Source organism: Phocoena sinus, chromosome 8 (assembly GCF_008692025.1).
Source record: "Phocoena sinus isolate mPhoSin1 chromosome 8, mPhoSin1.pri, whole genome shotgun sequence".
Taxonomy (NCBI): domain Eukaryota; kingdom Metazoa; phylum Chordata; class Mammalia; order Artiodactyla; family Phocoenidae; genus Phocoena; species Phocoena sinus.
The window spans coordinates 12,974,616-12,989,196 of record NC_045770.1 but is presented as its reverse complement, the minus strand read 5'-3'; positions in this window follow the sequence as shown (position 1 = coordinate 12,989,196).

The following is a 14,581-nucleotide window of genomic DNA, read 5'->3' as shown; positions in this document are numbered from 1 at the left end:
GCTGTGGGTACCCACCTTCCAGGTGGGAGGGCGTGATGCCTGCAGGGCAGCCAGAGACAGGCGGAGAGCACTGGGGTGTTTCCTCCTGCCACTGGCTCTGGGACCAAGGGTTCAGCTTGGTCCTGGCAGGGGAGGCAGCAGGGAGCTTCCCATGCCTGGAGGAGGACTCGCCCGGCTGCTGCAGGGCCAAGCAGCTCTGGAGCACGTTTGTCCAGAGCATGCCATTAAGAAGCCGCTGGCTTGGCATGGCTGCCACCAGGGGAGTGAGGCAGGGGGATGGAAGGAATGACCTGTCAAGGTGCCTCTTCACGTGAGGCGCCCAGCTAGTCAGGCCTGTGTCCCGCAGGGGGTAAAGGGTTCCAGGACAGGCAGTGAAGCGTCTTCCTAAGCCAGCTCACCTGCCGGCTGAGCACTGTTCTGAGGCAGGTCGACGCAGGTTTATGCTCCTCCACGGATTCAATAAACACCAGAGCCCCGCCCTCCCGCCTGCAGACAGATGCCTGCAAAGCCCCACAGCCTGTCTGTGAGGGTGAGGGCTCAGCTGGGGCAAATCGGGGTGCTGAATACCTTGATGGAAGGGGCGCTTGAAGGACCCAGGGTCCAGGGGAAGGATGAAGAAAACTGAGCTGTCTCCTGCCTCTGGGCCTCCATGCAGGCACACGTCTGCCTGGGTCACTGGTGCCCTTTGCCTTTCCGCTCACTTCAGCTCCAAGGTTTGTAAAATGAGGGTATGGGACTGCATGGCCTTTGGAGTCCCTTCTCCTCTGATGACTCTGGTTTCCTGGGGCCCTGACTCATTTCCTGTTCTCTCTGCACCCCGACAGAGCCCTCTCAGCTCCTGGTGAGGCAGGATCATGATGCCAAAACGATCTCAGTTCAGCCGGTCCTCTGGGCTCCTGGTCTGGAAGGGGCACAAAGAGTACCCCCTCTTGTGGGACCCAGCTCTGCCCTTGCCACGAGTCCTCTGCTCTGGGATGGGGGGAGGGGGTGTGACCAGGGCCCCTGAAGCATCCATCGCTCTGTACCCAGCCTGCTGGCAGCTCAGAGAATCTGGGATGTCAGTGCTCTACTCCTGCCTTGTCATGTTATAGATAAACCCATGGAGGCCAGAGAGGGGAGGCCCTCACCCAAGGCTCCATAGGTATCACAGATGGGTAGAAATGGCTCCAAACCCAGGCCTCCTGGGTCTCAGTGTGGTAAACAAGCACTGTCCCAGGCTGCTTACTGCAACGCCCCACCCTAGAAGTGACACTGTCCTGGCGGGGCTCCCTGTGCAGCTCCCCCTCCTATCAGAACAGGGAAGCGAGGGGCAGCAGAGGCAGCAACAAATGGTCCCATGTCAGCGGGCACGATAGGCTCTCTGTGTCCTGTCTGTCCAGCTTCCTCGGTGCTCCCCGTAGAGCAGCGCTGGCCCACAGCCCCTCCCCCTTTCACAGAGTCTCCCCAGCTCCCGCAGTTGGCCGTGACAGAGAAGCCTGCAGGGAAAGGGCAGGGTGCAGATGCTAATGGTGGCGTTTCTGGCACAGTAAAGAGCAGGGGTGGAGGCAGTGCTTTGGGGCAGGGGCCTGACTGCTGGACGCTTCAAGGGCACCATGGGTGGGTGTGGGACGACCTCAGAGCCCCAGTATGATCTGGGAGGCTGCTTCCCCCATTCGCCTGCCAGCTCGAGGACCAATAGCTTCAGATGCCACAGCTGCTGCCCCGCCGGGTGCCCCTTGCCCGCCACATCTGATTGCAGTGTGTGCCATTCCATTTTTAACAGCCCTGCTCAGCCCAGGCTGGCTGAGCCCATCCAAAGGCGGGCCCTGCTGTTGATTGCGGCACTAAAAATACCGGCACGGCTTCTGATGAGAGCAGGGGCTGGGCTCCCCCTTCGCCCGGCACCTTGGCACTCTGCTACCTTCCTGCAGAGTGCTTTGGGGGGACCGTAGGGGCTAAAGCCAGAGAAACCTAATTACTCCCATGCTCTTTGCAAGCATTTAGACGAAAAGCAGAATGGCTTTCCAGGTATTTGGAGACCTGATGGCATCTGGGGGCTTTATGGATGCTTCGAGTTGTCAGTATTTTGTGCTATGTAGACAGTCTTACGGTGTTCTGTAATTTGAGGTGTGTGCTTTGCTGGATCTGTACTGGGAAGAAAGCTGGAACTTTCCCAGGCTACCTCCCCTTTCCTCCCTCTCCTTGGCTTTCCACTTGCAGACAGTGGCTAACTCCTGTGGGTTCCCCTCCTGCATAATCTCTTCCATCTTCTCCCTCCCGTTCTTTTCCATCCTCACTCCCTCTGTCTGGGTCAGGCCCTCTCCCAGCTGCTGGGGCCCCCTCTGGCCCTCTGACACTGGTCTGTGTCACTCACCACTGTCAGCATATTTTCCTAAGCTCATCTCCCATCAGCCACTCCTTCACTCTGAAACCTAACTCCTCAACCCAGCATGTAAGATCTTCCATGATCTGACCTCGATGAATCTCTCTGGTCTTATTTCCCTCCAAGGCACCCACAGTACAGTCACGCTGGGCTCTTCTGTGTTCCTGGTACAAGTCCCAGGGTCATCTTGCCTGTGTTCCCCTATGGTGGTCAGTCTGTGGGAGGCTGAAGTCAAACCATTTCAGGGAAATTGCAGATTAACATAATCACAAAGTGTATTGGCCCCTTTGGTGAGAAGTGGGCTTTGGGACAGAACGGTGAGGCCTGTCCTGGGATCCTGGTCACCAGGTCAAAACGCAGTAAAGCAGCCTGCTGGTGTCTTTTTGCTTTCAAACCACGTGAATGACCTCGCTGAGAAGGGTGGAAACAAGGATGTCCTCCCCGAGGGCAGCCTGGACCTTGCCAAGATGTCGAAGGTTCTCTGTCATAGAGCAGGCTGCGACTTCACTCCTGGACCCCTGTCGGAGGGGCTGGCACCCAGGATCCACCCCTTGTTGAATTAATAATGAAAGAGGGATGAAGTGGGGTCTTACCAGATGGGGCTCCCCCGGCCTCGTCTAGGGGCATTGCCCATCTGACCCAGGGAAGCTGCCTAGGAAACCACTGAATGAAATCAAACTGTAGAAACTCTACTCCCCAACTTGCCCGTCCCGCCAGCATCTGCCACCATAGACTCTCCAATGCTAGCGCTGCGAAGTCAAGCTCCCTTGTCGACAGGTGGAAAACTAAGGCCCAGAGAGGGGAAGGGGATCTTCTGAGTTAAGGACAGAACTAGAACTACGTATGACCCAGGCCTCCTGCCTCCTTGTCACGTGTTTCTTCCCACCGCAGCCTGCTCCCCGCTCCAGTGCCTCATCCAGAACGTCCTTCTCTCCCATGAGAGATCCTGCCCATTCTTCAAGGCCTGACCCATCATCTTTCCCATGAGCTCCTAAGGGCCCTGTCTTGAGTGTCACTTAAAGAGTGCTCTCCACGTCTCATCACTCCGTAAGGTCACGGATTGGCTTGGTTTCAAGTTTGTACCTAGTTCAGGGCCTGGCATATAAAAAGGGCTCTATGAGTGTTTGTTGAATGAAGTGATAATTCAAAAGTCCATTCTTTGGAACTTGCATTTGGAGATGGGTGTGGTTATTGTTGCAGGAGTTCACATTGCCTTAAAGCTGGATGACGCAATCTCAGGGCAAGAGGAGCCATGAACGATGAAGGAAGTAGCTCTCCGTCCAGCCCCTCTGCTTCCCCTCGCCTTCCCACAAGCCGTTAGCATCACTGCCCAGGACAACACCAACACCAGCTACTTAGGGCCGCCTGTCTGTAACACATTGTCTTTCCTGCTCACCTCTGCCTGGAAGGGATCGGGAGGGAAATCATCTGCCTTAGTGTCAGATTTTATTTCTTGTTGCTGCTGGGAACCAGCCTTGGGGATAGTAAGGAGGAACGGAGGGAGATGGTGGTGTCGGAAGAAAACATCATCATGAGAGTTGAGTAGCTGCCATGTTTTGTTTCTCTGGATCCCCTGGGCTTCAAGTTTGTGCCTGTGACACTCTTACCCAAAGGTCCTTTCTGGTGGTGTTGCAACAATGCCATGGTCTTTCTATCTTTTCTACCTCTTTCAGGTCTTAGGCAGGATTGTCTGACTGTCTAGACAGAAACCACTCAAGCTTGCTTCAGGAGCAGGGGATTTAACACAGGATGCAAGAGTGCCTCGTGGAACCCACAGCCAGAAGAACCAGAAGAACGTCCAGGCCCCAGGAGAGCTGAGAGGTGCCCTTTCCGCCTGTTCCCCCGCTTTGATGCCACACTGTGAATCAGCCCTGATGCTCTTCGGGCTCCATTTTCTTGCCTTTCTCTGCAGATCAGCTTTCTTCGCTTGCTCATCAACACATGCTCCTGAAATAGCTGCTCCAGCCTCCCCCAGCTTGCCCTGACTGCCTGACCTCCAGCTCCAGGCCCTGCCCCAGACTGACTCCCAGGCTCTGGGCCCTCAATGCCAAAATCTTAAGAGAAAGTATCTGATTGGCTGTTGGTTAGCCAATGACTCGTCTCCTGCTGGGTCAAGTGTCCACTTTTCATTCAGTTGTATGAGGCCAGCAGGCAGGTGGTATAAGATGCTGCCTTCTCAGGATTGGAAATGGGCAGGTTTGTTAGAAGGGGAAGCTGGGGAATCTTGAGTTTCCCCCCTAAGCCAGCCAGGATCCAGTGGAAGGGTTTCCTTTCCAGACCCATGAGCATTGTCAGGGGTGTCCCCAGAAATGTCGCTGTTACCCAGGCAGGGTGCAGATGGGGCCCTCCACCCCCTCAGTACCATGAAGTACCCCAATCTCTCCTTCCCCCATGTGCTCAGGCTTGGGTGAAGGCAGTCTCCACCACATCCCGGCAGCTCTCTCCTCCTCCATCTCAGCTATTGCCTTGGGGCTCCTGGTCCCCTTGATCCAGGGTAGCCCAAGTTGTTGTGGCAATGAGGGCAGGAGTCGGGTGCTCTGGCTGGGGTGAGGGGCCTCTTGTTGCTGCTTGGAGGGCCCCCAGCCTGTTGGTCCTGACCTGGATGTTGTCCCCTGCACCTGTTCCGAGCATATTCTGCTTATCTGAGGGTGTTTAATCCCTTGTGATGGTTTAAAATATGTCCACAAACTTTTTGATGCTCCTTTAAAGGGTGGAGCCCAATCCCCTTCCCTTGAGTGTGGGCTGGACTTAGAGGTTTGCTTCTAACAAATAGAATATGGCAGAAGTGACAGTGTGTGACACCTGAGACTAGGTCATAAAAAGTACTGTGGCTTCCTCCTGGCTCTGGGGAAGCAGCTACCATGTCATGACACTCAAGCAGCCATATAGGAAACTGATGTGGGGAGGAGCTGAGGACACCTGCCCACAGCCATGTGACTGAGTCACCTTGGAAGTGGATCTTCCAGCCCCAGTCAAGCTTTCAGATGCCTACTCCCCACCCAGCATCTTGACTGTAAACACATGAGAGAACTTGGGCCAGAACCACCCCACCAAGCTTCTCTCAAAGTTCTGACCCACACAAACTATGAGATAATAGTAATTTTTTTTTGTTTAGATAACTTTTTGGTTTAGATAATTTTTTTGTTTGTTTAAGCCACTAAGTTTTGGGGGTATTTGTTACACAGCAATAGATAATGAATGCACTCCTGCATCTGTCATCTTCCTCGAGTATTTGACTTTTTGTAGGAAAGGATTTTAATTCACTTTCTAATTTCTGCTAGGGACTTGCATGGCAGAGTGGAAGTCCAGTGGGGGAAAAATCCAGGCTACAAGTCAGGAGGTTTTAATTCTGGTTTTGCATACTCACAGGGTCCTGTGGAATTTGCCCATTTTCTTTACCCTTTTGAATCACCGTTATCTCATCTGTAAAATGGGGCTAATAGTGTTTGTCCTGTGTGCTTAAAAGATTGTTATAAGGATCAAACAAGATCATAAATGTGAAAGTCTTTCATAAATAATAAAACACTTTATACATATGAGGATTAAAATGTCAGGATTAAACATGGACTGTGATAGAATTTAAGGTTCATTCATCATATGAGCTATCATTTTTTGTAATATTTACTTTATTTAATCCTGACAAGTATGAGTTAGGTTGGTGTTACTGTCCCCATTTTAGGAATAGGGAACCAAGGCTCCCCCAAAGTCCATGCTCTCACATCCATGCTGCCTCCATTTACACCCTGAAGAATCCAGAGAATTGCTGATCTCCATGAATAACCCCAGGCTCTGGTCTTTGAGTTCCTCTGCTGCCTTATCCACCTGCTAGCAGCCCCTCAAAGGCTCTGGCAGCTCAAAAGGTCAAGATACTGACGGCTTTTTTTGGGGCATGAGCCAGCCTAACACACTTTATCTTGGCTGTGTCCTAGGGGGATGGGAGCAAGGGGTCTGGGTTGGGGGAACTGATTCTGACCCTCTCAGGAACCATAAACCAAACCCCACCTGAATGAAGAAAGGTTGTAGAACTACAGGGGGAGATCTGGTCAGTGAGAAGTTAAAAGCCAGATTTGCTTCAGTGAAGCTCTGGGTGATGATCCTGCAGGGAGGGCCTCATCCATTAGCACTTGTGGCCCTGCAATGCCTTCAGACCATTTCCCCAGTGGGCTGAGGCTCTGCCCCCTGCCCCTCCTATCCAGATTTCTTGTTTAGGGACAGGAGATTGCTTTAGTGAGTCAGGCCACACCGTCTGGAGCCAAGAAGCCAGCTGCCTTACAGACCAGAGCTGTCCCTACATGGCCCCACCCACTGCCATCTGTTCCTGGTCCACCCTATCGCCCCTTTTATTTATTAATTATTATTTTAAAAAATTTTTGTCTGCTTTGTTGCTGCGCGCGGGCTTTCTCTTATTGCGGCGAGTGGGGGCTACTCTTCGCTGCGGTGTGTGGGCTTCTCACTGCGGTGGCTTCTCTTGTTGCAGAGCACAGGCTCTAGGCACACGGTCTTCAGTAGTTGTGGCACGTGGGCTCAGTAGTTGCGGCCCACGGGCTTAGTTGCTCTGTGGCACGTGGGATCTTCCCGACCCAGGGCTCGAACCCGTGTCTCCTGCACTGGCAGGCGGATTCTTAACCACTGTGCCGCCAGGGAAGCCCCACCCTCTCTCCCCTTTGTGGGCTGGACTTCTACATGTACAACAGCGGATTTCTGAGAATTTCTCCCAGGCATGCCTTACTCACGTCCAAGGTGCTCCTGCCTCTGGCCTCATCCTGGTGCTTTGGGCTGGGGTCAGCCCGTTCATATCCCTTTTGTCTTCTGGAAAAAAAGGTTCCTTTGCTTTTGTGTGGTCCTGGGAGGAAACCACTCTCTCCACCAGTCTCAGTGCCACACACCGCCTCTGTGGTGAGGTGGGGACAGCCACCTTTGAGGAGCCTGGGGACAAGGATGCAGTGGCAGAGCCTGAGGATGGGGGGAGGTGGGCAACCTGATTTCTCTCTGAGCCTGAGAAATTTTTCTTGTTACGGCTCGTGGGGCAAGGCAGATGTTCTCCTGGCGCTGGGAGGTCCTGATGGCTGCCCCTCGCTCACTGGGGCTGGAGCATTTGTCCCTCACAAAGGGAAGATCAAGAAGCTGCTGAATTGCATTTTCCAATCCCCTTTGCCATGTGTCTCTGAAGATGAGTCATTCTCTTCCCCTCCTGCCTTCCCCTGCTCCCTCCCTCCCTTCCCCACCCAGTCATTGGATCTGGGGTGGAATGGCTGCCCAGCCTGGCTGCCTGGGCCTCTCTACAAGGGGTGCTCCCAGGTTCCTCAGCAGGGCAGGCAAGCCCCATCCTTGGCCTGTGGGCTTTCGGGCTCAGGCTTCTTAATTTAATCCCCTGAAATATCTATGGAGTAGCTCCTATGTGTCAGGTACCATGCCAGACACGCAGGAGATATGCATGATTCCTGCACTCACAGGGCCTGGAGTTGAGTGGAGGAGAGGAATATTAAACACAAGATCACACATCATACACATAATCGTATGTAATGAATACCATGATGTGTGTTATAGGAAAAATATACAGGGAGCTTTGAGAAGGCATGAGGATCACCACATGTAGATGGGGTGAGGGATGGTTAGGAAGCCACCCCAAGGAATGAATATTTAAATGAGACCTGCAGAACAGAAGAATGGCGAAAGCATTTCCAGGAGCAGAACCAGCACATGCAAAGGTCCTGTGGTCAAAAGAAGCCTGGTATTTTAAAGGAACAGCAAGAAAGAGGGTGGTTGATATGCAGTAAGCAAGGGAAGAAGGGACGGAAGTTGGGGCTGAAAAGAAAGGAGGGCCAGGGCATGTAGGGCCTTGAAGGTCAGGCCGAAGGTTCTCACAATTGATCCTAAGGGCCAGCTTGGTAGTTTCTTATAGCATTGAACACATACTTATCGTATCTAGCAGTTCTATTTCAATTGTTGTGTTTACCTGAAAGAAATAAAAATATATATGGACGAAAATACTTGTAAGCAATATTCATAGCAGCTTTATTCATAAGAGCCCCCAAACTGGAAACAACCCAAATGTCCATTAACTGGTGGATGGATAAACAAACGGTGTATCCATACAATGGAGTTCTATAGAGCACGAAAAGGAGTGAATTAGTGATTGATATATTCAACAACGTGGGTGAATCCAACACTGTTGCCCTGGGTGAAAGAAGAGTACACACTGCATGAAAACTGCATGAGAAAAGGCAAAACAAATTGACAGTGATAGAAATCGGATTGGGTGGGGGTCGGTGGGGTGTTGACTGGGCAGGGATATGAGGGAGATTTCTGAGCTGATGCAAGCAAATAGGATGGGCTGGTGGTTACCCAAGTGAATATATTTGTCAAAATTCATTTGCTATACACTTAAAATGGGTACATTTTGTTTTATGTAAGTCATATGTCAATAAAGTTAATATTTGAAAAAAAGCACATTGTTGTCCTGAAATGAATATAGTTTCTATTACCCAAATAAATGTCTACACCGTTTGCACAAAAAAACACAAATGGGTTACGGTTAGATTTGTGTTTTTAAAAGCCCTCTGGCAACTGTATGGAGACAAAATTGGAAGGGAGCAGGTGTGGAAGTGGGAAATCATTGGACGAGTTCAGACAAGCCAGGATGTTGGTGGGGACCGTGGTGATGGTGGGGAGGAGAGAAGCAGGAGACAGGAGGAGACTGTGTTCCCCCCAGGCTGGAACATGGTGCTCCTGCCCCAGGGTCGATGGACTGTCCTTGGCCTTCAGCCGGGCCTGGCCCCGGAGTGGAGACTACGGTGCCAGGAGGGGACTCACAATCTCCGAGGTGCACATCTGTGTGCAGACATGCTCCCCCGACCCCTGCCCTTGCGCGTACGTGAGCCCAGCTGGCTCACAGCCACGCCTTCTGCATGCTCACAGACACTCGGACCCACATTCCTGCACACGCGGGCTCACGTTCATTGCATCCCGAGCCCCACGCACACTGCAGGCCGTGCACCACAGAGCTTTTGCAGCCTGGAGAATGGGGTTTGAATAGTGCTTCCCTTACAGGTTAGTCGTGTGACGTGAGCCCACGGGCAGCCCCTGCACCCCATTTTCCTCATCTGTAAACTCACAGCAACAATGCGGCCAGCGATGAAGGGCAGCGGTCGGTTCGCACTGTTCCCGCACGTCAGTCCTCAAGGCTCCGTAGTGAGGACTCCCATGTCACATTCACTCTCGCTTTCATTCACACCCCAGAATTAGCAGAAGGTGTGGCAGGAAAGGGTAATTCATTTCTCCATGCAGCCACCCGCTTCCTGTCCTGGGGTCCCGCATCTGCTCCGGCCCCGCATCCCCTTCTGATGGCTCTCTCCAGGATCCGCCCAGAAGCCCACACTCATCTAGGGCATCAGTTGGTCCTCCATTCTGCGCCTGCGTGGGCTGGCGGGCCTGGGGGTGCAGAGCGCAGCCTTCGCCCCTCGCGGCCTGGCCCCCTCTGTCAGCCCATCCTGCAGCCTCGCACCTGGTCTCCAGGAAGCAGGCCTGCTCCCAGCCCTCCTGGGAGGCTGAGGTAATTGGCTCTATTAATCAGCTCAATTAGCACCTTCCGGATGAGCGGATCAGCTCAAAGCATACCCAGCCTCTGTCAAGCAGCGGGCTTAGCCTGTGCCAGCCTGGTGCTAGGCACAATGGCAGGAGCAGAGGGCATGGCCAGAGGGGATCTATGCCCTGGACATGCTGGCCACAGGGTGAGGAGGTCAAGCTGCCCACAGTAGGGCACCTGGGCCCTGCATCCTTGCAGAGTGCTCCCAGTACTGCGGGTCACGGTCAATCGCCTCCCCTCTCTCCTCTGCTCCCCGCCCTGCCCCTCCGTCCTGCTCTGGTCCAGACCCACCTCTTCCTAGCAGTGTCCCATGCTGAGTCCCCAGGTAATGCTTGCGCCTGCTCTGGGGGACTGCGTCCAGAGGTCAGCTACAGTGGGAGAGGTAGTTGCTCCCCGCTGCTCATTGGTATCTTCCAGGTGGATTTATAGGTGTGTTACAGTCCTTGTGGGAGAGGGGAAGCCAGTCTTCCTGGGGGTTGGGGAGTGGGGATGAGATGGCCTGGCCTCTGAAACCCTTTCTGTTTCTGAGTGTCTTCTCAGAACACCTGCCTCAGGGTTTGGGTTCTCAGAGTTCCTCACCATCCCCCCTTCTGGTGTCAGTACCTCACCCCATCCTGCAGCCCCCAAGACTCACGGGCATCTGCTGTGCTCCGGCACACCTGTCTCCTTCTCGCCCTGGTGATGACCTCTGTGTGGGGAGTTAGGAAGCCTGGCTGTGTTTCTGAACTGGGCGGGGGGGTGGGTTCCAGGGCTGCAGGAGGGACACCAGAAACCCACCCCCAACTGTGCTTCTTGGATGGAGATGCCTGTGTCCCTCTGTAGTATTTCCTGATTCACTCTGTCTTCTCCCAGAGGCCTCTCTTGTAAACAGGCTATCTTCTGGATAGGAGAAATCCAGGGTTTGCAGGGAAGTGGGTGAGGAGGTAGTTGAGAGCCCTCAGGTGGGGTTAGGATGCAGCCAGCTCCGAGTCATGGACACCACACTGGACCAGAGCCAGGGGCTCTGTTCTCAGTCAGTGGGGGACCTCTGTGCCTCAGTTTCCTCCTCTGTCAAATGGGGAGGAAGACTTGGGATTGAATGGTTTCTGAGGTCCCTCTGAGCCCTCACATCCTATGACTCGGACCAGGAAAAGGACTCTTCGGGCCAGTCCCCTTCTCAGGGTCTCCCTATCTCTGCAGTGCCCGGGCCTGGCTCGGGGCAGGCGAGCAGGACCGCGGGGCCCAGCGCTAACGGAGGGCTTCCCTGCAGTGGCTGAGCTGTGGCGTCCTCTCTGAGGGATTTCCTCCTGCAGCCTCGCGACCAGGTCGCCTGGTTGGGAGCACATGCTGCTTCTCTCCACCTTTCCCCAGAGTTACAGCAAACATGACAGTGGTAATAACCACTTAGGGAGTGTCTGGGTTCCAGGTTCTTTACATGCACTATCTCTGATTCTCATGTCCATTTTCTACACAAATAAGGAAACGGAAGCTCAGAGATGTTTGGCGTCTTTCCTGAGGCCACACAGCTAGCAAGTGCCATAGAGACCTTGCTCCTTACATTACAACACACAGGTTTCTGCTCAACAACGTGTGCAACATAGGGTGGGGATGGGGGCAAACTGCTGGCTGGGATGCCCCAGTCCCAGGTGGAAGCTGCAAGCATCTCTGGTCAGCGTTGCCCCTAAGTGCTGCCCACCTTGAAGAGGTGGCCTGCTCACGGCAGAGCTGAAGATGGACACAGACGAAGGGGGAGCCGGGGTCCCCGCCCCGTGCAAGGTGGGAGACAGGGCCCAGAGGGGAGAGGCAGGAAGGCAGAGGCAGCTGTTTCAGGGCCCTTGTCCAGGGAGCCTTTGCTGACTGCAGCGGCCCTGGGGGCCCCCAGAGTCACATTTGATGAACCGTGACTGGCCAAACCGGCCACCACGTGGTGTGACCTCGGCTTCCCTGTGAGCATGGTGCTCTGGACCAGAAGTCAGCAGACGCTGATTCTGGTCACCCGTCTCTCCAGTTCTGTTGTCCCCATCCAAGAGGCTCAGATGACTTACATTCATCTCAACCTTGGAGGCGCTGCCTCTCAGCCCCTAGCCCAGTGCCAGGCGCACCGCCGGGAGATCAGCCGGGCTGCCCAAAGGTGTGGGCCTTGGTTCCCGACTCTTTGACCCCCGTTTTCCTTTATCCAGAGGAGGGGCCCTGGACCTTGGACTGGCTGAGAGGCCGTGCCCATCGACCCTGGCTGCCTGGGCGGGGATGGGGTAGGGCGGAGCTCCAAGGGAGAAACAGACAGCCCCTGGGGTGAGAGCCGACATGGGGGGTGTGATGACACCTTGGAGACGAGGTCCCCTGGGGCGCCCTCAGGAACGGTCCAGATGTGTCCTTCTCTCCCAGATGTGTCCTCCACCCTCAAACTGCTGACACTCCTTAAACTCTGGAGCTGTGCTCAAGCGGCAGGATGTGGGGACAGTGCAGTGAGGCTCGCTCGGCTTCTTTTTTCTTTTTCCTGCACGTGGGTAGTGTGTCCTCAGGGCCCCAGCGCCTAGGTGCTCCTGGGATATTTACATCTCCCTCACTTGCCAAGGCGGTCAGGTTGAGCCCAGGGGTGCTGGGGAGCAGGGGACAGGGAGGGAGCCGCACGAAGGCCGGGTTCCTGACAACTGACTGACAAACAGGGGCGATAGCATCGCTCCCAGCCCTTCCCCTGGGAGCCTGCTTACGGAGGAGTTCAGCCCAAGTCATCTCTGCCGTCAGACGTACCTCTCTGTTTCACGGAGATAAACTCACCACTCGGGAAGGCAGGCCAGGAGGCTGGGGTAGGGGGCTGTCTCGACAGGCGTGCAGGGAGGGGCTTAGCGGGGCACAGCCGAACGCCCATCTGCCCGCTTCTCGGCCCCCGCGTCTGGCTCCTGGTGGGGTGGAGGTCTTGCCACGACTGCTTCCTTTTTCTTCTCTGTCCTTCACAAAGGGCCTGCAGGATGGGTGGTGAGAGGGCTCGCACCTGCACTGCAGGAGTGGGCGGGTTGTGCGTGCTGGAGGGGTAGAAGATGCAGGGGTGAGGCTGTCACTCCAGAAAGGGAGAGAGAGCGGGGGCCACCTCGGCTCTGTGTGAGTCTACAGGGCAGGCCCTCTGGTCCTCCTTGCATCCCTAGCCGAGGGTTTCAGGCTGTCCCCGAGGGAACTGGACTTAGGGGTGATCTTTTGGGGCTTCTACTTTTCTCAGATGCTAAATAAACTAGTAATGTAAGATAATAGTTCTTGCTTTGTGGGGGGGCATAGATCCTTTGAAAGTCTGGTAAGGGCAACAGACCCTTTCCGCATCCAAAGGCACACGTGTGTACATGTAGACATGAGTGTGTGTGCACACACGTGCACCTTTGCCTATTATCTGTGGGAATTCACAGGCCCCCTGGAGGGCTCAGAGTGTCTCCAGATTCAGAAGCCCTAGACTGGATGGCTTCTGGTACCCCTCTGCTCCCTTGGGCCCGTTCCCTGCTTTGGACTGGGTGAGGGCTCTGCCCGGGAGCCCCTTGCTCGGTTGCCCTCCCTGGTTCAGCCTGGCCTTGAGAAGCCCCACCCACCAGCAGGACAGCCCTTGAACCCGAGCGGTCAAAGCCCCCTGGCTGCCCTCACTTCCCCTACCCTCTGACTGATGTTCCGTAGTCTCCAGAGGCACGGGCAGCGAACTGAGGGCACAGGAGGCCTCCACAGACCTGACCTAAGTCCCACCTGCCATAGCCAGGGAAGGCCTTTCCCCCAGAAGGCTCTAGGACCCCAGAACTAGGACAAGAGTGTGGGGGTCCTGCTTCCCTGGCCCCCTGGGTCTGCGCTGGAAGCCGGGGTTGGGATGGCTTCCCAGCTCAGTGGGTAGCTAGGAGTTACTCATCCTTACATCCAAGAGCAAATGGCAGTGGCTCAGCAGGGAGGGTGGAAGGGGGGCCGGCCCACCCTGAGCTCCTGTTACCAAATTTGTTTGAGTTTATTTTGGTTCCTTCGCACAACATGGAAACAAATGTGCTCTTCCCCCTGCTGCTCTGTCTCTGATCTTCACAGGGGGGTGACGAGGGGGCATGGCTTAGCTCAGGCCCACCCCTTCCTTTGTGGAGAAACTCCCTCTCTCCTCCCCCATTGCCAGTTCCCCAAGGAGAGGTCAGGGGCTGGGGTGCAAGGCTGAGAGTGGGTAGGGGGAGTGAAGCCAGGTAGGTGGGGCAGAGAAGGGGTAAGTGACCTGGCACCAGGAGTCAGGAAACCTGGGTTTTCCGCTAGCTGGGCTATGATCTTGAATAACAGGGGCTACCGTTTAATGAGCACCTACTAAGTGCTTTACCTTCTTTCATTCCAAGAGCCTTACTATCAAAAATACCTACTATAAAATGATAATCATATAACATGATAGCAGTGTTAATTATCGCTACGATGGCAATCACGTTAGGATATAAAACTGTATCAAATTAACATGTACACCTTAAATTTACACAATGTTGTATGTCGAATATATTTCAATTAAAAAACCTACTGTAATTATTGGCACTGGGAGTATAGCAGTAACAAAAAAGGAGAAACCCTTGTCCTCACGGAGTGTACTTTCTATGGACATAGGTATTCCCTCCCCATTTTATAGATGAGGAAACTGAGGCCCAGAAAGTATAATGCTTTGCCTGAGA